We start from the raw sequence: 25,508 nt of genomic DNA, 5'->3' as shown, positions 1-25,508 counted from the left end.
GAGGTCCATAGCACTATTTTTGATTGATTGGTTAAGAATTTTGTTCTGAACTCTAGCTATCTGACTTGCAGTCAGGTTTAAATGAGTTCAAATAAAGTAATGCCCCGGAAGATTGTTTGGACACTGTAAATCAGTACCATCTTATTTTCATAAGAAATGTCTTTGCTTCATTCATTCATTGCATGGCCCCAGGACTTTACTAATTTTGTGTTGGGAATCTGTATTCTCACTACTTATCAGAAGACAGATTGAGTTTCTCACCTCTGGGGATGTGCTGCATTGTTGTTTAAAGAAAAAAAAACAAGGGTTCCCAGAAAAGAGGAAACTTCTCTTTAATAGCAGAGCGAATGAAAAATTCCTGTATATGTTGCTTTTCCTGGGCAACTTAATGTAATTGACCCAACTTGAGCAGGAAGATCAGCATCTTGAGAGATCCTTTTCAATCTCAACAGTTGTGTGATTTGATGATGATTTTTAATTTTTACTTTTCCGTAGAGCTGTTGCCTAGTCGTCATTACTCTGCAGCTGTTTTTGTAAGGGCTTATTCCTTCCCTGCTGCAGGACTTCAGATTCATCCTTGTTGAATTTAATAAGATTCCCACTGGTCTGTCATTCTGACAGCAGTCCTGCTCTTAGGCATCTCAAGTGTTTCTCTTTACTTGATGACAGCAAGCTTGCAAATCATCACTTTCCTCTAGTCAGGCATGTCCAGCCTGTCCTGCAGCCTCCCCCTGCCCTGTGTCATGGCAGTGGCTGTACCTTGCTGAGCAGCCCAAGCGTGCACCCATCACTCAACAACAGCTGCACATGGTTGTCTCATTGCTGCAGGTGGAGAAAGTGGAAGGTGACACTTCCTGTCCTTCACGAGTGCTGCAGCTGCTGCTGCACACTGCAAGAGGAAGAGGTGTTGCAGTCAGTCACTGTCTCAAGGTGTGCTGAAGACATGCTCCTGCCCCTCAGCAGCTGGGCCATCTCCTGCTCCCCTACAACACAGCACCAGGCTCCACATGGACAACCCTGGAAGAACATGTCTCTGCACCACTCATCTCCACTGCTGCTAGCATGTCTCACTGGTCGTTGCCTGCCTGCACTGGGTAGGGCCAGGGAAACATGAGAAGTACTGTGTGTACCAGAGTAGCTCAGCAGAATCCAGAGTTAAATGTATTTCTACAGTCGAAGGCAAATAACATCCACAAACCTGGTCATTTTATCCTAGAAGAAAATTTATATTTGGTATGTCTGTAATGGCTTTTCTTACTCACCTTTAACTACTTCATCTACCCAGAAACATGCCCGAAGATGGCTTGTTCTTTGATTTTTTATTTTTTATTTTTTTATTTTTTCCAGCAATCAGTGTGGGGCTTCAAGTTCCCTGGATTTACCTCTTGTCATTTTCTAAAGATTGATTAAAATATGTCTTTCTCTGCTTCTATCAGACTAACTGATTTCTGTGAGATTTCTGTGATAATAGAGCCTTCTAAGGATATTGGTCTGCTCTCATGCTCTTGGATGATGTCTATTGAATCCCATAGACTTGTATAGGTTGAATTCTCAGGTACTCCCTAACTGAGACCTCATGCATTGCTGGATAGATATCAATGACCAGTTTCACTAATTGCTGGGGTGTGGGGGATCTTGGTCAGACCAAGAGGACTTTTAAATGCTTTAGCTCTATCTGTGTCTGCTGTTGCTAAATCACATGCCTCACTCAGAAGCAGGTGCACATACTCCTTGCTCAGCTTTATAGCTGTTTTTTTGCCTGTAGTCTCCAATGAAGCATTGCCTTCCAGTCAAACCATTGTAAATCAATGCACTTCTTATTTTGGGAAACTAAAATATGTGACGACCTTTACCTAGATGTTACAGGGTTTATAAGTAGCAGGTAAAGTTTTGTTAGGCATCTGTGAAACCCAGATATTCTAAACAAAAGCTTTTGTAATCTTTCCAGGTCTCTCTGATGGTGTTTTGCAAGTTGTCATGGCCCTGGGGGCACTGTTAGCTTTAACTGTGCCTGCCCACCCTATGGAACCACCAGTTAGTGCCCTAGGGATGATACAGCGAGGCTGATCTCCAGCTCCTCGCAGCCCTACTTTGCCTGGTCATGGGTCTAGCCTTGGCCTATCTGTGAGAGGTACCTAATATCCAGAGCTGGGGCTGTGTTGGTCCCCAGGCTGCCTGGTACCTGGCTGGGCCAGGAGGACAGGGCTTGGCTGCCTGGCCCTACTGGATCCCATTCCAATAAGGAGGCATTGGCTCTTGCTGCTCCCTGGCAGAATTTGTCTTTCCAGTACAGCCTTTTGTAGATCTACCCTTGTAAAAACAACCAATATCAACTTTTCTGATAAAGCTGTCTTCAGTTATGACACGAAGGTGAATTCAAAAATTCTATATTAAACAATAATTGATCAAACATTTCACAGAGGGTATTAATGCGTTTTCAGAATATTCTGATGTGTACTGCAAAATGCATTTGCTCTACATATTAATCATACTTCTTAATTCTAATCATAATTCTAAATTCTAATGCAGGAAAATATGGGATGTTGCTGAAGCCAATCAGGGACGAAGGACTGATATGACAAGGACACTAGGATAGAAGAGTGATAGTGAGCCACTAGATCTAACTATCCGGGATTTTAATTTAAGAAATGAGACAATACACTTTTCTATATTGATGTCTTTTTTTTTCCCCTGAAATGCTCTGGAGAAATTAGAAATAACAGGAATGCATGAATAAGGGGAAACTGGACGTCAAGAAACAAGAGATGAGCAGAAATGATGTTTAGGTTATATTTTGTTAAAATTCAAAGCTGCAGAGATTTCAAATGCAATATCCTCTGCATATATTCTAATACATTGGAATGTGTAATATTAGGATTTCCCACATCTGGGCCTACTGATTTAAAATATTTATTTAATTATAATTGATTATAATTTTAAAAATAATTATAATTATTATTTTATTATAACTTAAACCAGATTTTTTTGTATACTCTATTTTATTTGCAATTCTAATGGTGCTCCTTACCTTCAGTACCTTACCACAGTACCTTGAACTGTGGATTTACTATACAACTCTTGCACAACTTGCAGTGTACAGAGTACGTCTATTTCCGTTCTTCCACTGTGCACAATACCCATAAGATAGGTGGAGTATTGTGCCATTTCAGCTCTTCTTAATTTCTTCAGGAAACAATATTTGCTGATGATGGTCTCAATTGACTAACTTGCTGCTGCCTTTCTCTTCAGAATTTTTTGAACTTATTGCCAGGTTCTGCATTGTCTGTCTCTACAGAGTATCCTTGTGGTTTTGTTTGACAGCTGCATTCCAATCCTAAGCTACATACTAGCTGCTTGTGTTGTCCAGGGAATCCACTGAGTTTTCTGTTGCTGCTTCTCAGTTAATCCCTGTGCCAGGAAATGGATGGAATCCAAACCCAAGAGAACTAGCTGAAAAAGGTCAAGGTAATGTTTTTGCATTTTAGACCTCCCTCTTGAGTTACTCACGTTCTTTGATTGTCACATGTTTTTCAGTACTAACTACAGTTCTTCTCTACGATGAGGACCTTTCCTTAAATAAGGAAAGGATAAATGAGGACTCTAAAATGAGGACCTTTCCTTAAATAATTGCCTACAGCTGTACAACCCAGCCTTTTAACTCCTGTACTATGATTGCTATGAACTGCCCAACACCTTTTGGTGACAGTACTTAACAGGAGATTGAAAAAATACGAGCTTTAAAGTGCTCTTGATGCATATTCATTGCATCATCCCCAGATGTCAGATGTTCCACACTCATTTTAGTTAGCTAGATGCATGCAACATGCAAACACAATGACTTTTCTCATGGGGAACCTCAGATAGGATGCAGAATACCCAAGAGAATGTCTTGATTCATTTAAGAGCAATTAGATGTAGCACAACTCATGGAAAATGACACAAGCAAACAACTTTTAGGTTGCTAGTATTTTTCACTAGACACTTGAAATTACACATACTTGTATTATATTTTTTTTTCTCAGTACAGTGCAGTGGATCATAGCCACTCTTTGACATAAGGGTTGCAAGGTTTTTTTCAGTGTCTCTTCAATTTTTATTCATTAGCATTTGCCAACCCTAGCAAACAGTGCTACTTATCACAACTTAGTTCTTTCTTTTCCCTCATGTATGACATGACTATTGGGCTACTTCCTCCTTACTGATTTAGATAGTGAAATTATGAAGTCTGGAAATCTGATGAATTCTTTATACATAACAGCTCTTTCTGCTCTAGGAGTGTTCTTCTCTGCACAGCACTGTGCTATCCCTTTTGTAGCTTGGGCCTGAGTAAAGATCTACTTGAACATGTGATGCATATGCATCAGCTATGCATGCCTCAAACTGTGCGTAAGAACAAACTGCTGATTGCTTAGCATTTGGTGCTATTTTTTGTGAGAGTAAGATCAACAAAGAGTAAGAAGTTTGAGGTTCCAATCTCATTCATACAGGAAAATTCTTATTCCAGACTGTTAACTATCCTTGTGTTAGAAAGCATAACTTTGGTGTCGGTATTAAGTATTAAACTTACAGTTGGTGGCTGAAGTGCAAGTGAACAAGTGAAACAGAATTTCCTTTCTGAAGTCCTCCAGCAATTGCCAAATTTTTTCTCAGTTAAAAAGTGAAGGGATATTCTTCCATGTTCTTGAGAATATGAAAGTATTTATCTTTAGTTCCTACATTTGTTTTCTCTGATATTTCTCCTGTTCCATTTTAGTATGTTGATGTTTCACACTCATCTCCCTACTTTGGATGTTTCCATCATTCTCTGTGCTTATCTGTAATTTTCTGACAGCTGCTTGTGAATGTTCTTAATGGTTGAAGTTGCTTGGGAGCAACTACTTAGGTATTCTCTTCTTGTACATTTATCAGACTTAATGAATTTGATGAATGTCACTGAGAAACTTTTTTTTTTCCCCTCCATACTTGGCTGGACATGTTCTCTGCTGTTTTGCACCACCAGGTAACTTCATTGCTCTAGTCTGGGCAGCACCTGGGGTGCTATGGTGCAGAGAACATCACATCCAGACTGTCCTAACTCAGCAGTTATGGAGCACTGTCGAGATATGGATCAGTCTGCCTGGACAGAAGGCCAGAACAACTCTCAATGTTTCAGATGCAGGTGCTGCCGGAGGTCCCTCTTTTACTGACCCGTTGAAAATAGGCATCAACTGTAGAATGTGGTGAGTGGAAAGGTCTGTCTAGGCCGTTGTGTGGAGTCATCTTCTGGAGGGAGAAGATGATACATAGGTGCCATTCTCTTCACAGAGGGGAGGGAAAAGCATCTGCCTATCTCCTAGTTGATGGCATGAAAATGGAGGTATGCAAAATGTGAACGTTTGCCTTTCTCCACCAGAACATTGCTGTGGATTTTTATAAAGTGGATTTGGTTGTAACTATCTTAAATTTTGGGGAAAAATTCAAACATTTGAGACTTAAAAAAAAAAAAAAATAAAAATAATAATAATAACAAAAAGTGAAACAACAACAAAACAACACCCAGAACTTAAATAGAGATTAAAAACAAGCCAAACCAAACTTGGGGTTAACTTCTGGTTACCCAATTGTACCTCTGCATCTAAAAAGGATTTTCTTTTGGTGGTTTTTTTTTTTTTTTTTTTTTTAATAGGAGGATTATAGTTTTGCTCAAAAGTACTTTTTTTATATAGGTGCATGAGGAACTAGAAAAACAAAATTATCCAAACATAGTATGCAGCATTATTTTCAGTGAAAATTATAATAGGCTATGCTGCTTTCTCAAAACCTAAGGGTGTATGTTGATTTTATATATATATATATATATATATATATATAAGGTGTCTTGTAAAACAGGAAAAGGTGTCTTGTAAAACATTTGGGCTCTTATTTTACTTTTCAAGGTGAAGCAAGTTTTTAATATTTAGCTGTTGATAAGAAATGGAATATTCCCACTGGGATAAGCACAACTACTTAGATCAAGGACTGGGGTTGAGAGTGGTAGTATTTTTTTGAAGCAAAGCTTAAAAATGTTGGTTGCTCTTTTGTGGTAGTATTGCCTGACAAACAATCTGGCTTTGTTCCTAAAGCCTCCAGCACTGTTGCTCTCTAGTCTGCCTGAGGAATTCGGAAAGTACTAAGGAAAAATAAGAAATAAAAAAGCTTGAGGGTGCTATCTTCATGGTATTAGTTAACTGAGCTTAATTAACTCACTGTCACAAAATGTTTGAAGAGAGAGAGACTGAATATTTCTTGACTGCTGAATGCTGGAAACTTCCATTTATAGCTGAAGGATTTGTAGTGTTCAGTAGAGAAGTAACAGTTATTGCAGTTATTATTGTGAACAGCACACTGAATTATGGTAAAGTGATTGCTCTTCTAAGGCAGAAATTGCATATGTGGTGATGCATGACCTGGGGACAATTCTGGTAGTGGGATGGGTGTTATGGGCTTGTTATTGATACTGTGTACAGGAGTAGTCACAGAGCACCAACACAGCCTGGTATGCTCTCATAAAGCACATGAAGGAGCAATGGGAGAGGGACAGAGGCAAAAAAGGACCATTAGCTGTGCAAGACTGTTGGTGGAAAAACTATAGTGATAGATGCATATGGCTATCCTTTGCCCCAGTGTGAGGAGAATGTACATTCTGGAAGTGTGCTGTTGTGGTGATAAGTCTGTTAACTCAAAGAAAAACCACCCAGAAGAGAGCCATGATTCAACATACTCTGGTGTTGTCCATTCTCTCCCAAAAGCCCCATCTTCCACTTCTCTGCCTTTGTTCATGAGGCTATTAAAAAAAAAAATAAATAAATAAAAAAAATAAAAAATCAATACATAATTTATCTTCCTACATATGGCAGAATTCAAGAAAATGAAAGAAGTGGGTAACAGCTGTAGAAAAAATGTAGTGCTATTGATACTGTGCTGGTAAGGAAAAACAGTTTTTATAGGAGAAGTCCTAATGTGCTTCTGCACATGTTGCTTGCATATGATATCTGGATTTATGCTTGGTACTGCTTTGCAGACACTTCAGGAAAAAAATACAGGAACAGATGCTCACTACTAGGAATGGGAGGTGATAACACTAACATTCTTCTAATCAAGAGCACAAGTCTTGGAGTATTGATCCAAAATGTGAAAAGCACAGATTTAGGTCTTCCTCTGTCTGAAAGGGCTATAAAACTTTTGTTTCTTCTCCCAAGAAAAAATGAATTAACTGATCTCCAGAGAGGCAAAACTGTAGTGTGTTTTCAAATTCTATTGATGTTGTTTTAATACATATAAATATTTCCTCGGAATGTAACCAGAGTCCAAGTTCTCCTTTTCCAGGGAGCGTTCTGGCTGCTAGCTTTAGAAAGTTGTACCTCCACTGTCTCCATCTGATACTGCTTAAATATTTATACAAAGCGGATATACTTCATTAGGAAAAGCGAATGGACAGCCATCTGAAAGCTTCCAACAAATCAGCGAATGAAGCATTCTTTTGGGAATAGCATAAAACAGGCACAGCTTCTGCTTTTTGCTTTTTTTTTTTTTTTTTTTTTTTTTAGTGTGGTCTGTGCGAGCTGGAATGAACCACTTGCCATTTGTACTGCTGAGCTGCTTATTCACGACTCTTTCACAGAATCCCCAACGTTCTGCAGACTCTGCGTTCAGGCCTTGACCTTTAAGTTGTTTTTTTTTTTGTTTGTTCGTTTGTTTTGTTTTGTTTTTTTTTTTTTTACATCTTCCCTACCCTGAAATCCACTGATTTATCTAAGTTGCTGTTCATTACAGCAGTTTGTATGCAAAGGCCATATAGCCTGGACTTCTGACCTAAGACAGTTTCCATTTTTTTTCCCCTTGTTGCTTCCAGAAGTTTGACTTTTTTTAATTTTTAAGTGAAAAACTGCATACAGCTCTGTTTTTTCACAGCAGTATGAATTCATCATAGGTTACACTGTTATCCTTCCTTGCAGGAAGCTATCACGAAAGCATTATGAATTATATGTAACGTCTACTATGTAGACATTATAGTAATGATTTTAGATAGAAAGTAAGAGGCAGGATGAATTCACCAGTGCAGCACATTGATTTACAGTCATACTCCGGTGTCATTATGACTCTGCTCTTTGAATGATTGCGTTAGTTTACGTTGGGAGGGAAACCCTGGAGATTGTGTAATCCAACTCTGCTAAAAAGCATTGTAATTTCAAAGTTTGTTTTACACGGGTACATTTTGATTCCTTTGAAGAATGGAGGCAGTCTGTTCTTTAGCTTCTCTGGACAGCTGTTCAAGATGTTATGCACTCTCATCATATATTTTACTTGCATTTAGTCAGAATTTCCCTTACTACAACCTGTAGCCTAAAATTTTGTCCTTTGGCAGTGTACTTATAAAAAGAGTTGTGTTCTCTGTCCCCCTCTCCTGCTCCCCCTCTGTGGAGGCATATAGTGACTAGATCAGCCTGAAGCCTTTGCAGTCTGAATATAACCCGGTCTTTTGTCCCACCCCTGCTTGCCTCCTGGTTTGTCAGTGTTTCTCTTTTGCTGGAGGCCACAGAACATGATTTCCTGTCTTGTGGAACATACAAACACTTCCAGATGTCCTTTTGCCTTTGATAGACTCTAACTGCTGGTAAGATCTGTGTGGTCTTTCAGAGCAGCTACGGCTGAATAGTGCAATTCATTTGTTTAAGGAACAGATACACACTTACATAATCAGAAGGCTTTCTACTTTGCAGGATGATGTTGATTTTGTTGATAATAAAGACTGATATTTACATTTGTTTACTCTTTTGAGAAACACTTTATTTTCTTTTATAAAATATACTTTTCCAAACTGTGGGGAAGTAAAATAGTTCCAAAATTTTTTTTGTTTTACTTTCTAGCCCCCTGCTCCCAAATTTAGCATCATTACATCAGACCTCATAGCTCCTGGCGGAGCTATGTGAAGCCACATGTCACTGCTATGTATCCGATTGGGATAAATGAACGGAGGAAGAATGAGAACGAGCAGCAATTTGATGTTGCCAGACCTCAGACCGGTGAGGCCAAGGGACAGACTTTTCTATTAGTCATGAAAAAATATTACTCTTAGGCCTTTGCTGAGAAACACTCTGGGAAGGTTAGAAATTCACAGGATCACAGAATTGTTGACATTTTGCCTTTATGTTTGCAAGTAAGTTAATTAAAAGCATTTGACCTTCATGTGGTTGTTGTCTTTAACAAAACAATTCTCTATTTGTATGTATATGGTAAATCTGCTGTTCTGCATTGACTCTTCCAAGGAGACGTTTTCTTCTCCTAGCCTTCAGAAAAAGGAAACGAAATACATGGCATTCTTTCTAGTATGAACAGATGCTGTTTTATCGATGTGGATTTAATTGTATCATTTTATTTTAGCAGGGAATTTTGTTATGGTGATCTATAACATCTTCAGCTGTCTTCACTCCTGCTGTTTGCCATGGTACTTGATTTCTTTTTCAGTTCAATTTTTTTTTGTTTGTTTTACACGTTTATTGTACTGGCTTCATATCTAGTGTTGATGTGATAGCTTAAGTGCAAGATAAATCTCTGAGAGACTTCTGCATGGAGGAATGGTCACCCAGACTTGCACAGTATTACAGGGATTGGAATGGACTTCTGGGGAGCATCAAGTCCAACCCCTCCCTCATAAAGCAGGTTCCCTGTATCATGACCTTCTAGGAAGGGACATAGATTGTGGGATATCTGGGAAGGTTCCTCAAAGTCCGTTTTTTGGAACCAGTTCCAGATAATGTAGGTCTTATAGGTTACTCATAGCAACAGGTGGATGGTCAGCTTCCCCGTTTATCTGTTCCTTGTTGCTGTCATTAGGAGAAGAGCCTCCTCAAAACTATCTAATAGCTGATACTTTGCCTGCTGAGTATGTCATCCTGTAACAGGAACTATTATAAATAATCATTTCACTGTCACCTGCAAAGGATTTAGAAATTGCATGTACTGTTGTGAAATTAGTTGGCTAGAGTCCAAAGGAAAATACTTTGTATTTTATGCGCTTCATGTAATAGAAGTGCTTAACTGTTGTTACACTATAGTGAAAAATCCCTATATAATTTTTCATTGTATTTGCAAGGGTGTAGAAGGCTCATGTCCAGAGCATCATGTCTTGGAGTGTCTGATAAGCTTGTACAGGTGGCATCAGGAATAGCTCATATCCCAGGGGCCAGTTTTTCTGGTAGTCAGACTCTACGATATGAAATCCTGAAGAGCACAGTCGTACTCATCTAGGTAAGCTCTTAATTGCTACGTGTGATCTAGAGAGCTCTCACTGCTGCTCTCGCACACAATGCCTTGACTACAAACATACATCATTTTCTTGTAAACACAGTGTAAACTGAGAATTGTGATAATTGTTCTTAAAATATTAACTAATTCTCTTTGCCGGTGCCCTCAGTTCAGGTAAACAAATTAGACTGGATAAGCTATGTTCTCAAATAAGTCAAAAACGTGGGATTTCTGCCGTGTTTTTCCTCATCCCAAGCTCTTGTTATGATGATGTTTAATTTTTTTTATGATTGGTCTTTGCCGCTGTAAGTTTTGCAGAAAGTTTGTAAATACTTGAAGATATTTTAAGGACATGGTACCTAGATCTGGAAATTGTTGGGTAATTAACCTATCATCAGTGCCTATACTTGTTCACACAACCTTAAACTCTTCCTTTGGGAGAAGAGTTTTTTGCATTTCTTTTTTTTATCTCCATTCATGGATTTTTTTTTTTGATTAAAAATTTGAGTGACATTGTGCCAGCACTTAACTCATACCTATAATTTTGCTTTAACAATAAAATGATCTCAGTTCAGTGCAAGCTGGGTGTTCTGTTTGGATACACAAATGATTTTCAGTCTTGCTTACTGAAGTAGTTTTAGCTTTACAAAGGAGGTCTGTTTCCAAAGATGAGATCTGTATTTATGTAATTCAAGGTTGTTGTTGTTAGACCCACTTTAGTAATGCACGATGGAGAGATGTTCCTGTATTTAGTCATGATTAGTAGACTGTAACATTTCCTTTTGCAATTAGGGAATTAATTGCCATGAAATTATCAAATTGGAGTTAATTGTTTAGAGGATGCATCATCACCATGTACTCCTCTCAAACACTTGTACTGTATTTCCTCTGTGTTTAGGCATCAACACTTTAAGTAAACAGTAGCTGAATATTGATCTCAGTCTCTGGGGCAGTGTGTACATTAGCAGTCTGGTTTGGAGGAGTAATGCTTTTCTGAAGCCACCCTCAATGAATTTATCTTCATGGACTCAGTTTTGAGGGTGGTTGTGCTGCATGTGGATTTGTTTCTTCTGGAAGAAAACTAATTTATAACTTCACAGAAACTGGAGCCTTTTTTTCACCTACTTTACCTTCTGTTGCAATAGTTTTTAGCAGAACCTCCTCAATCCACCCATCCCCCTCTGTTTTTAATATCTTCACTGTTTTAAATTCTTTTTTTCTCCCATTCTTCTGAATAAGTTTAGTTGCTTCTATCTCTGCACCCTGGATCTTAGAACCAGGAGAACTAGAACTGATGCAGGAGATACTCTGGGTTAGGTGGTTTGGGATTCATCACTCAAGGTTCTTCACGTGGGTAACACAACCAGGGATATTTTTCTGATGTGCGTTAGTGGTAACCTACTGCTTCCAGAGCTTCTGTCTTCATTCTGATTTCTTCTTTTCTGCATGTCTTCTGAAGGCACAAAATGCTTGTGAATGGTAGAAAACATTGGGCCAGAGTTCTGTGTAAGCAACACGCATCACCTGTTTGGCTGGGAGGGAGCCTTTGTCATTTAAAAACAGCTCCCTGGAGCAAGTAAACTATGATAGTAAAATACTGATTCTCTAGTGTCTGTCTTCTGTAAGTGCCTAGGAGATCTGGTTGATCAGATAAGTGGTCATAACTGTAAGTGGTCACATCATAACTGTAGTGACAACACAGCCCTCTTGACCTTTGAGCTGAGGCAGCTTTTGCCTGATGTTTTGCTGTACCCACGAGTACAGTCTCCTGTCCACAGCCAGCCTCTGAAGTGGATGGTGCAGAGGGTTTCCATTGCCATGCATGTCTATTGGCACAGAGGGGCTGAGCTCTTCCATTGCAATGAGCAGTTGATTCAGTCCAAGGAACCAGGTGTTGCTGGGGAAGTTTGAGCTATGGAGATGCAGAGCTGTGGGAGAAACCTTCTTCCCATGCAGCTCAGCTCTTTAGTCTGCAGGAACAACTGCTTATTTTATGTGTGTGACTGTTAGAACAGTTAACGGTCGAGACTGAAGACTTGTATAACCTTTGAAAGTCTTAGGTAATCTGGCACATCCAGACCCTGTGGCCTGTGTTGTATAGGAGGCAATAAAGTAAGCTGGGATATCTTTTCCACTGACAAGCCCTATCCTGATTCTGATGGATATTTTTGATATGTGATTTCTTTTTTTAAGTATATATATGTATTTTTATATTTTTCCTAGAAGGGAAAGAAAGTTTCATCAGGGAAATCCGACGACTGCTTACTCTGCATGGGAACATGCTGTACTGCTAAATGGACTTAATGGAAGGTGCGTATCCATTCTACATATGTGCAAGAGAGCAGCTGGGGCTAGAGGCTTTTAATTTGATTGCATCAGCAGTGAAAATCCAGCATTTCATGACCTTAAAGAAGATGCAGCAGCCTTATGCTCTACTGTAATGGGCAATCAGAAACAAAAATATATGCCATAGGCATCTATCTGCATAAGATACATTCATCTGCTCCTTGAAGCTTCAGACTTACTAATGAAACCTATGTAAGAAATGGTGCTGCAAAGCTTCTGTGTCTGACGTTTCTGAGTTAAAAACTATGAGAAGAGTATTTCATGTGTAGAGGGAAAACTGGATTGTAAGGTCTTTGTCTTTCAACAAAATAGTGCAGCACACATTAGGAACAGTTAAGTTGTATGCTTTCAGATTTTTTTATATGCTGGCTTTTTAGCCCTTTGATTTTATACAATAGCATGTAACGTGGAGGTAACAGAAACTGAGAGTGACTGAGAGGAATTGGTGTAGAGGCTAAATATAATCAGCTCTGCTAAGCCTGTTACATGAAGTGTTGTTTTGTACATGTAGATCAGTTTAGTAAAAGGCCTGAAACTTTTGATATCTCATGCCACCTTAAGGTCTGTGTTTTATGCTGGTTCTCCCATTCCAAGCTGTTGGAGCATATTGTAGAGAAGGGTAAATGTGGTTTGGAAGAAAATTTCACAGCCCTTTGGTATATATGTTGTGTTGTATTTCTATAAGGCAGCTGCACTCATCAGAAAATATGATGTTTTTGTCTGTGCTGGTGAGGTGTGTCACAGAGTAGGCAAAACAGGGACAGGAATGGGAATTGCTTGTGAATTTGCTAAGAACGTATTATGTCTCTATGGTGTCAGGCTCAAGAGCAGGAATTAATCCACAAATCCACCAACAGTGAATTCTGGGGTGCCAGGCTCTGGCAATGACACAGAAAAGCCAAGAAGTGTTCCATTTTATTTCGATGAGGCAGAACTGCAACTGTTGATCATATGCTGGTTGTAAGTGGAAAAAACACTTCCCCAAAGAGCTCCAAAACGCACTGAAAGTCTTAAGTACTTTGAGACTGGAAACTATTAGAGATGGTGATGCTTCTGAAGGTGCTAAGAGGTGATTTAACCTCATTTTTCTGTCAAACTGCAAGTTCCTGAGCTAGTATTTCTATTTGCTCATTGAAATTATGTTGTGGACAAGCTAATAGAAAATGGTACATCTGCTCCTTTGGCCACACAGAAGCAAATGTTCTCAAAGAGTGGGGATTGTGGCTGTTGCATATAAGAGAATTTCAGTGTGTTGCTGCTTTGCCATCCCTGACCAGGGACACAGCATCTGTGCACACATAGGTGATAGCTGTGCTCTGGCTTTGGCTGCAGATAGTGCAAAGGGAGCTGGGTTGACTGCTCAGCTCTGGGAAGTCAGAAGCTGCTCATGTTGCTTCATTTTCAGCATTCCTCGTTTTGCCCTGCAATATAGCTGGAAGAAATTAGAAATGCCAAGCTTCTGCATGTCTGCTCTGAAAGCTGTCTTATTCTGTATTGATTTTTGGGTGGCCAGTGCTTGCCAGTCACTGATAATAGTTAAATATGTTATATATGAGTAACGTAACTGTTTTGTGTGCAGTTATATTGAACACATTGTTCACATTCTACGACTACTGCATCAGAGAAATCTTTCTACTGATTCTATACCTGTTCTGGCATAAATAACATTTCAGCTTTATTACGATCTAGTCTTTAATTTCGTAACAATTATTCCTGTAAGTATGCATTTCTTCATGGCCTGGAATTTATAAATCTATTTCTTTTTCCGCTTCCATCATTTTAAGGCCACTGATAACCTGTTGGATAAAACTCCAAGTACAAAGAGACTATTATGGTGACTGTTCTAAAAGTAATTCCTCCTGTTTTATGATGTTGGCCCATGACATCAAAGGCAGATGTTGATGGTATGGCAGTAGAGGTTGAACCTTCCCACCAATATTATGTTACATTTTGTTGTCAGATGAGAGATGACAGCAGAGGGGCAGGCTGACAGAATGGTATCTGACATAGGAGTGCTGGTGGAGCAAAGGTGTGTCATTGGATTCCTCTATGCAGGAAAAATGGGACCCACTGATGTTCATAGATGCTTTGCTGAATGCTTATGGAGATCAAACAGTGAATGTGAGCACAGTGAGGCAGTGGGTGGTGTTTCAGCAGTGGCAATAGTGGCAGTGGGTTGCTTTCACTGTTGAAAGATTGTTACAGCCACGGTATGCAGGCTCTTGTTTGTGGCTGGTGGAAATGTGTGGCTAATTGCGGTGACTGTTGAAAAATAGTGTTTTGTAGCTGAGGATTTGCTCTGTCAAGTAGTGTTCTTGTGCTCTTTGTATCTGTTGTAGTTTTCATGGAAATAAAAAGGAGCGTTATTAGCACTCAAAGAAACCACTGTGTGAAAACCAAGCATATTTCTGCCTGAGTAGGGCATCGTACATTACTTACATTTTATCTTCCATGGTGTTCATTTTTTTAGGTGCTCTGTGGTTCCTTATGTAAATGAATTAATAAGGAAAATGAACAGTTTTTTACAAATCAGCATAAAATGCATTTATAGAACACTGAAATAAGAAAATAAGTCAGTTCTTTTCAAGAATAAGCCTTTATTCTGAAAAACAAAATAGAAATGCATTAATTAATTTGTAAATGGAAGTAATTAACCTCAAAACATGCAACACTCATTTATGTACTTAATCCTAATCACTTTGCCTTAGGGCACAGAACTTTGCTTTAAAATTCCTCTTTTTATTTTATGGAGTTAGAATATAAAAAGTAAAAAGCAAAGTACAGTACACATGATAAATCTTACATAGGTGGCTTTCATACTTTGATTGCTTTTAAAATATGCTTATGTTTGGAACTTAAAAGTTGTGTTATATTGTTCCCGCATTATTTATATTCTCTTTCCCACTGTATGAAGAAGAGTTTGACTGCTGTGAAAACTGTATTATTCCACTTTGAATCCTATACTGGTGGCGAAACATGAAGTTTTTAAGCTTTAAACAAGTGAAAAACCTCAAACCTATATAAATGATGGATCACACCTGGTCTTTATTGGGTGGACTTTTACATTTTAATCTTAATTTTGAGTTTCTCTGTTCTTATTTTTTTTTTTTCTCACTCATTTTACTAGTTATTCTATATTTTCATATCAAATTTTGATCTGCTTCTCCACTTTGATTTTTTCACACCTTTCTGGAATTCTTAACTGGAACCGTAAACACCAGTTAGGGAAATTCTAAGTTGTACATTTTATTTCATTAGTATGGTTTATACATTCGTGATTGGAAGTCATTTCTACTTCTCGGACTATGGTTGTAGGAAAAGCTTTTAAATTAGCAACTTGCAAGCACTCATGATGAGTTTTTGCTTCCTTTTCATTGTTCTATCAGTTTTGCAGTAACTAATCAACAGTATGGTTGCTGGGGCTTTGGGCAATCTGGTCTAACTGGAGATATCCCTGCCTATAGTAGGGGGGTTGGAACTGGGTGATACTGGGGAACTGGATGATACTTAAAGGTCCCTTCCACCCCAAACAATTCTATGATTCTGTGATCATTTTCCCTTATCTAGCAGGGGATAGAATAGATAGGTTGGACACTTTGTCTCCATTGCCCCTGACTTATGTGAGCTACTTTGCTGAATGAGGGGAGAGATGCCTAAAGCTGGGGTTCAACAAAACTGTTAGAATAGGAATTTCAGAGAAGAATGATACAGGATGTGGTTTAGACTAAGACACAGTCTATTCTTTCAATGCAATTGAGTTGTATGAAATAACTTTCTTGAGAGTAGGTGTAGGAAATTAAGTATCTCCTTAGTGATGTGTCAAAAGAGTAACATCCAAGGATGTCCGTTAGCCTGCTGGTTGATCCTAGGAGGCTGGAGTTTGTGTTCCTGCTTCTACATTTGAAAACTGTATGTGATATAATGTGATCTTTATCATATGGTCATTATAACATAAAGTGATCTTTATCCAAAAGCTCTTCAGTTGAAACTATGCATCTCGGTACGCTATTGATCTGGTAGACCTCATCCAGGTGTGTGTACTGGATTGGACTTTTAACAAGTAAGAAAAACAGAGGGACAGTGCCTAGTCCAAATTTACTGTAAGGATATGAGTGCTGGAGGTGTCTGGTGAGTGTCTGGCTGCTGTAAAACTTGGTGCCAAAGATCTTCTGGTGTTTCTGCAACTCTACTGGAAATTTCACTGAAGTCTGAATGAGGCTCTGAATTAATCCTCTATTGTGCTTTCTTATCTGCTTCTTCAAAGACCAAAGTAGTCATCTTCTCTGTTTCAAAATCATGTTTGCAATAATTATAATATATATTATAATATATGTGAGTTTAAAAAGTAGTTTGGAGGACCCAAAGCCACCTATCGGTTGAGATAAGAGTCTTCTAGAGCTTCAGGTCTAGCATATCTAGGTCTAGTATCCTGTTGTCTCTTGCAATCATGTGCCCATGGGAACTGTTTGGCAAAAGGACTTGATGCAAAAAAAGCTGAATTAGCAGAGACAAAATAGCAGAATCTTTTGGATCGGAAGGGACCCTGAAAGGTTGTATTGTCCCATTCCCCTGTAATGAACAGGGACATCTATGCCTACAGTGGTGTTAGACCCAGTTTGCTTTGGGCAATCAGATGTTCAGATAAAAAAAATGTATTTCTGTGAAGATGTATTGCACTTCATGCTCTACAATGTAAATAATATTAACGCTGCTTTATCAAATATTTCTATTTTTCTTAGAACTTAACTTTATCCTTTGTGTCTCACTGTGGAAGATTAAAACGTATCCAGAAACCTGATGGTAATTTTTAGGTAAAAAAAAAAAATCATTTCTTGTGGAAGGTTTAAAAAACATAATAAATGTGAGTGAGATTTGTCAATAGTTATGTAGTTCAGAGTTCTTTATTTTCTCCGAGGTACATGTCAAGATTGTGATACTTTGTTCATAAGGATGGACAATTATTTATTGTTGTGGTTTAAGGAACAGAGCTGGTTGGAATTCATTTTTTTTTTTTTTTTTTAACTTTTGATGTGGAGAGTAAGAACTTACATTTCTTGCTATTAAAAAATTCCCAAAGATAAACAAAGCCTTGGTCACTGTCCAAAGGCACATTAATTATTTAAGTCTGTCATCACAAGACTAGATTTTTCCAGTTCCTGCTGCAAGTTCTATGTATCTTTGATAAGCACAAATTGTCCCAACAAGATGTCTCAAGGGAGGCAAAACAGCTTTTCTTGTTCAAACAACCTCACCTCTGAAATTGACTACTGCTAGAAAATATACATTACTGAGCTAGGAATTAGTCAGAGAAATAAAGCATTCCTACGAGTCATTGTTGCAAGGCCTTTTTCAGGAACCGTTTCCTCAATCACTAGGAAAAACATAGGACAAGAACAGACCTCTGGAGACCAACTGATTAATTCCCCTCTTTCTATGCTTTATTCCCCTGAATGTGGACTTCAGCTGTATTGTTTTATGCTAAGAAATTGTCTAACCTTCTCTTGGATGTCTCCAGTATAGGAGATTCCGTGGCAGATTCTAGTCCCTGAATATCCTTTCTATTTTTCTAATTAAAATGAAATAAAACTGCAACAGCAGGAAGAATGAAACACTGGAAAGGGATCAAAATGCAGGTCTCCTGCACTCCTGTGTATCCTAACCACAAGGCTGGATAACGTTGCTCACCCTCTTTCCCCTGACTCTTGGCTCAAAATCATTTATTTCTGTATGCGGAGTAGGCAAGAGGGACAGTGATCTTTTCCCCTGTGGCTCTGTAGCCAAGTTGTTTTCTTGGAGTATATGGATTCCCTCTCCTTCACCATAAGGAAAGCTAAACTCAAGTTTTTAATGTTTGAGTTACATTCAGAGGAGATGAGGAACCCTGCTGTCATTTAAATGAAAAATAATCCTTGTTGTGCAATTTCAGTTTTTAAGAAGTATATCCAGGGGAGTACCTCCTGCTGTAAGCATTCTCTTTCTTGCTGTACAGGTATTTACAAGCATAACTACAACAATTTATTGCCTAATCTTGTTAATTAAGAGAGAACAAAATGTGAATGGAATCATCTGGATTTTTGTGAGCGAAGCACAGCTCTTGCACACTACACCTGAAGAAAGGATAGCAGAACTTTTGTAATACATACAGTATAGGGCATTTATGGAAATCCTGATGAAATAGCAGATTTTTACATATACAATGTCTGCTATTTGTCTTTTCATCTTTTGATTCATCAATATGTTGTTCTTCATTGCTTGAAATCTGTAATGGTGGACTGTTAAAAGACAAAGAACGAGTAGTTACAAGTTTACATAGTTAACCTTATTCTAAATAGGTGGACTTGATTGTGTGTATTTAAGTCTATTTTTTAGAAACAGATACATTTGTTCAGTCTTCAAACACTACCATATACATAGGTTGTCTCCAAAAGTAATGCCTACTATTTATTTCCATAGAACTACAACATATACAAAGAGCACAAAAAGGCTACTTCATTGGACAAATTCTCAGCTAGAAAACACAAATTTTCAACACAGTCACCACTGCTATCTCTGCATTTTCACCAGCCATGAAGAAGGGCCTGCATGCCATGTTTGTAAGTCTTCACCAGCAGAAGTAACCTATTGCGGCTGCTGAATCACACCCCGCCACCACCTCACTGTGCTCACATCCACTGTTTGCTCTCCATAACTGTTCAGTGAGCATCAATGAATGTTAATGAGTGCAATTTTTTCCAAAAAGAGGAATTCAATGACATTGCTCTGTCTGCACTCATGTCACATGCATTCTGTCAGACTGCCCCCTGCTGCCAGCTCTCATCTGGCAGCAAAATGGGATGGAACGTTGGCAGGAAGGTTCAACATCTACTGCCATACCATCAACCTATGCCTTTGTTGTGGGTCAACATCATAAAATAGGAGGGATTTCTTTCAAAACAGTCCTCAGAATTTCTGTGATGTCTGAGTTTTGGGTGAAGATCTCTCTTCTTAGTAGAGTTTTTATTTGATTGTCAGAAATACTTTTTTTTTTTTAATTTTTAATTCTGATTTTTTTTTCTGATTTTTTTTTTTTTTTTTCTTAATATGTATTTTCATTTAAGTGGAGAAAAGCTTGTTCAAACACAAAAGTTTTTCATCATTTAATTTAAATGCAGTGAATGTTCTCAGGCCAGAGACAATAAATTAAATAGACAATAGATCTAATAAATCTATTAGACAATAAATTTAATGATCATCAAATTAGATATGACTATTTTATTTGTCAAAAAAGCACACCTCTACCAACAAATGCACATGACCCTTTTTATTCCTGTGTCCTATGTCCAAAACTTTAAGATAAATAAGTTCTAATCTATGCTTCTATTTTGTACGCCTCCTTTCAAATTGGAAGGGAAAAAAAAATCGATAGATCCTCAGCTTCCTAAGTGATTCATTCTGCAAGTCCACCAGCACTCGTTGAGAGCCAATGCTTGTTGTAGTCTGAGGATAAATATGCATGCATGATTGGTGTGAGTGAAGTTCATATTAAAATATCGACAGAAAATCTTTTACTTGACTACCTTTGTTAACAGATAGACTTAGATTTAAAGGGTAGTATCAAAAATAACAGGGCATGAGACCTGATTTGAAGGTTAAAGGCTAACCTTTTTGCTAAGGGCAGATAGAAGAATTATCTTGACTGTCCAAAAAACCATATTATCTTCCTGCCTAAGTGGGAGGCCTTCCCACTTAAATGCATGTCAAAAATACATCATTTGTTTAGGGCAGGCCTTCACATCTCCTCTCTCATGTTTTTATTCCCTTGATTCTCAGCTGGATCATTTGAGTTCTGATTTCTTGTCTATGGAAGTAAATGGTGTCTCATTCCATGAACTGAATTTGAAATAAATTCTTTGCAGTATGGAGCTGTGTCAGGGAAGGGTCGGGTTGGATGTTTGTGAAAGGCTCTTCACCAGAGGTTGGTTGGGCACTAGCACAGTCTCACCAGGGCAGCCCCAAGCTGCTGCAGTTCTAGAAGCATTTAGGCACCTCTCTCAGGATTTGCATTTTGTGTAGCCCGATGTGGAGAAAGGAGTAGAACTCGCTGACCTTTGTAGATCTGTTCCAACTTGGGAGATTATATGATTTACCACAACCATTCTCATTTCTATCGCAAGTGAGTTTGGCTGAAAATCCTTGTGTATCTATGTTTCTCTATTTGAAGATGAGCATGCAGTATACATAGAAATAAAAGTGTGCAAATATTTCACATGAGAACATGGGTATTTACTCTCTTTCTGTTTCAAACAAAGCTTCACTTTTGCCTGTCTAATTTTCAAGTCTACAAATAGTTTTTCTAGTGGTTATACTGATTGTGTGGCAATTATATGTTAAAAACATTCCCTAAGCAAATATAACATTTCTCCTGTGGTTTCTCCTGTGTTCTAGTTAAAAAAAAAAATAAATCAGTTGCAATTAAGCTAGTAATTATGTGTATAATGTTTAAAGTGTGCTGCTTTGCATTACTGTCATAGTATGAGAAAATCTTTAGTGTCTGACTGTAAAGTTGTTTCTTCATCAAAACTGATTTCAGATATGTTTACAAATAGCTTTTTTCAACATTATGTGGTTATCTTTCATCTGAATGCTATCTTCTTTAAGAACTTTGCAGTTGCTGCCAATATTTTAAAAATTTCAATGTGCTTTAAGGCCACCCCACTCCTGTTACTGATACACCATTGTTTAGCTGTCTTTAAAGTCTGTAAGGTGTTAAGCTATGCTGACTTATTTTTAAGGTCCTACTTTTCAGTATTCTGTAATAAAGGTTGAAGTTAATTTTTAGATTAGACAATGGGAAGCAACTATCAATAAAACCCTTCATTTTCCTTCTACCAGACTGCCTACTTTGCTGTATTTAATCTTTTATTTCTTCTTTTGGAAAGGCTAATCTCAGCAGTCTTATTGTTTCTTTTTTCTCTTTTTTCATTTTTTTTAAAGAATTTCTGGCAGAGGCTTTCTGTCTCACAGTACTTGATTTATCGTTACTGAAAATTCCTTACATGTAAGAGGTAAAAAAAGATATTCTGTCTATAGTAACAACAAGAGCAATACCAAGAATAAATATGAAAAGATAACTCATTTAAACAATATAGGTGAAAGAGAAATTACAAAACTTTTTTTTTTTTTTTTTTTTTTTTTTTTTTTTTTTTCCATACTTTTGTGCTTTACTGTTAGGCGTTTTGGAAATTAAATAACTTTAATCTGATTCAGTCATCCGTCTCATTCTAATAAATTACCTCAAGGAATACATCTGTCTACAAAAGTTTCAGATAAATCCCTGACTGAATTTTGCTCGTCTATCTAAGGATATTCCCAAATCAACTTTATAAATGCGCAAGATATATTCAGTGTTTCCTTACAACTCTAATATTAGACATTAGTCTGTATATTACTCTTTTCATGTTCTCTAGTATGCCTTAGCAAAACCAGCCTTCATTTTTCTTTATCTCCCTTTATCAAAATCCTTATTTGCTTTGATGACATGAAAATCCTTCGATTTTGTGGCTGCTGCTGCTGTTTGTCCTCAGTGCCTGCCAGTTTGGCAACGCATCCATTTCAGTGAGTTTCTTGACTTAGTTGCTGATGTTCTTTGCCTGTTTCACACCTGAGACAAGGGCTCCTTTTTATTTAGATCCATTTAGATTTCATCTGTTAGAAGGGGATGTTGTTATAAACAGTCATTGTGAAAGATGAGTAACAATGGTTAAATTAGCAGTAATTGTGGAATCTAGCAGCAGTGGTGTATACGTAACAGCTGCTTATGGTTGTCACTCCAAGGCGTAGTTCATTACATTTTAGGTCTGCGTGCTCATTGCTGGTTCCTTATGCCAGCGTTCATCGTGGCTGTGAAACCTTCTGCTCCTCAGCATCTCTACTTCGGCTGCATTACGTATGTTACCTTTGGACTTTGTACTTGTGACTATAATTGTCTAGGATGACATGACAAGCCTTATTTGTTTTTGGTGTTATCTCCTCTTAAAACGTCAAATCATTTCTTGTTGCTTTTCAACTGTTAAATATAAAGTGTTTTTATCTGTTCAGATTTCTATTTATTGACAATCTTAGGTAGTTCCACTGTGTTAGGCTTTTCCCAGGCAGAAACTGTCAAAATGAAGTGGCTAAAAAACATGGTAAAAGGAGGCCTGCTGAGAAGCTGTACTGATAGCATTCTAGGTGAATGGATGCTATCAGCTTATTCCTTGGCACAAAACAGATAGCCCTGCAGCAACATGTCAGATGCGTTGTGCATCTCTGATAGCAGCATTTATCATTGCAAGTACTTCTGAACACATCAGTGTGGAGAGTGTGTTTTATATCCCAGTGTAAGTATGGTACTGTTGAAATTGATGATGAATGAAGGGAAATAAAGATGTTTTGTGTTTAAATTGAATTTTATTCACAGACCAGACATTACGTTTTGCAAGAGGTCAGAAAAGTTCTGTGATATCCTTACTCTTTGAAGGGAAAAGAGCAAGAAAAGGTCAGACAGCAGCTCTGGGTAGTGTGGATATGCAGATTCCGTTTCAGAACAGTGGCCTCCTGACCTGCTGATATGTGACATAAACCACAGTTTGACTCTCCACCATACCTGACTGCAGAGCAGAGATAAAAAAGCATTTCTCTCCCAGAGAATAACTCATGCTTTTGCAATACAAAGAGTAAAAACTGTGATTGAACACCTAGATTTGAAGAAAGAATAAATGAAATTTATGATGTCTAGTTGGTATCGCAGGCATCAAAAAGGAAATGACAATCATAAAACCATTCAAAGAAAGATACATATGTACTATGTACATTATATTCTCATTGAAGTGATAGACGTGGCAGGTAGCAGTGCAGGGAAAAGATCAGTTCAGGTATTTCAAATTTGTACTGACACATAGATTGACACGATAATTCAGGTAACTTTGTGAGGGCTATATTTGTCAGAGCTTTCTGTAACTTGCATGTCATTTCCTGGGACTAGGACTGCATTTCCAGAGCTGCAATGGATTCTCATTCTTTCACTTCTTGTGTATTTTGTGTGTGTGTGTGTGTGTGTGTGTGTGTGTGTGTGTGTGCTTACTAATGGAAAACAATTATCACAATCATTACCACAAAAAATGATTGTATTGCCTTATCGTTCTCTGAATGTCTCAACTTTTAATACAGAGTCCCTGATTATTTTGAGTCAGTGCTTTTTTTTTTTTTTTTTTGGGTGCTGTGACAGTCTTTTCATAAAGGAGTTGAAGAAAAACTGTGTCCTTACGCAGTTTATTTTTTAAAATGGGCTTTTAAGTTCAATTATCCTGCAGGGTTAAGTACAACTGATCCCAGAATGTGTAGATTTGTTGGAAATTATCATGGCTGTGGTGAATTCATGTAAACCAGGATCATATTTGTGCCTCTGTTCACATTTCTGTTTTTGCATTTAAATTACAGCATTTAGCATTGCATGTGAAGTCAGGCTCTGATGAAGTTCATGGGTGGTTATAAGAGAAAATGGCCTTTTAACAGGTTGAACTGAAATATGATGCCTTTCAGAACACTTCTGTCATTAATTTGTGTTTGTAGATCGATGAGCAGCCTAAATGAATTCTCTCAGCTTTTACTCTCCGCTATTTAGCTTTCCTCTTTTGTAATATTTAAAGAATGAGAACTCTCAACTGTAGATTGGGCTTATTAATCTTAAACACTTTTTTTTACTTGAAAATTTATTATTTCATGTGTGAATAAGCTTCTGGAAGGTCTTCATATCTGTAAAGGAAAAAGGAAAGGTCTCTAAACTTATACTGGAAATAATTTTTTTTTTTTTTTTTTTTTTTTCCTGAGATCTTACAGTTCCATTTATGGTTCCAGAAAGGTCAAGAAAGTGGAGAAAAGGGGAACATGAGAGACATTTGAAATATTATTTTAATTTTTCAGGGGAGGTTTTGGTGCTGCTTTTTTCAAAACACATCATCTTTCCTATTACTCAGGGTTGGTTTTTTTTTTTTTTTTTTTTTTTTTTTTTTAAATTTTTTTGGTTTTTTTTGCCCATCTGTCTTAAGAGAAAAGGAGACTTTATTTGTATTTCTTTCATAATGGAACTGAATTCTAATTGTAAGCTGTTTATTCTTAATCAGTGGAAATTCTGGAGGGTAGTCATTCTGATAGAAAGACTTCCAACAGACACACATGCACTCTTGTCTGGGCTTCAGTGTCCTGAAAGGAAATCAATACCTTTCTGCCCTACTAACAGTATATAATGGCTATCAGTTTGCCACCCACAATCTGTAAAACTTGTTTTGTAAATGAAGGAAAAAAAAGCAATTTTGGGAACCACATATACCATACATTTATTTCTGTATATACGGGTAGGTAAAGTACTGATTTAGTAGTATGCTGTATTGCAAGAACAAATTGATATGCAGGACTCAAAATTGTCAGTAACAATCTTTTATATTAACTACTGTTTGGTTTTTTTTTCAGTTATGCAATAAAAAGAAATCCAGTACATTTTTTGTTTCCCCAACTTCTCCTTTTTAAGATGTATTCAATTGTCATCTGAATATTTTCTGCATTTCTGAGAGATTTTCAGAAAGTTGTTATAATGGACTTCTTGGCAGCAATATAAGAAACAGCAGTTTAAGTGTGTCAACCAAATTTTGGAAGAAACTTGTCACGGGGGCACTGACTGACAACACAGATAACAGAACTTCCTGAAGCAAGTCTGTTTTGGATGTGCAAGTTGATTCCTTTTAGGCCATCTGGTAGTAAACCTGAGCAATACATCACCTTTGTGAGCCACAATATTGTCTGGGCTCTGAGATGTCTGGGTTTGCCACACGGCTGTTGCCAGACAACTGTTAATTAGGCACAGAGACAAAACTTCATTCTTATCC

This window comes from Centrocercus urophasianus, unplaced genomic scaffold (assembly GCF_019232065.1).
Source record: "Centrocercus urophasianus isolate 14NV4802_14NV808 unplaced genomic scaffold, USGS_Curo_1.0 seq_11, whole genome shotgun sequence".
Taxonomy (NCBI): Eukaryota; Metazoa; Chordata; class Aves; order Galliformes; family Phasianidae; genus Centrocercus; species Centrocercus urophasianus.
Note: the sequence above shows the minus strand (reverse complement) of the source record.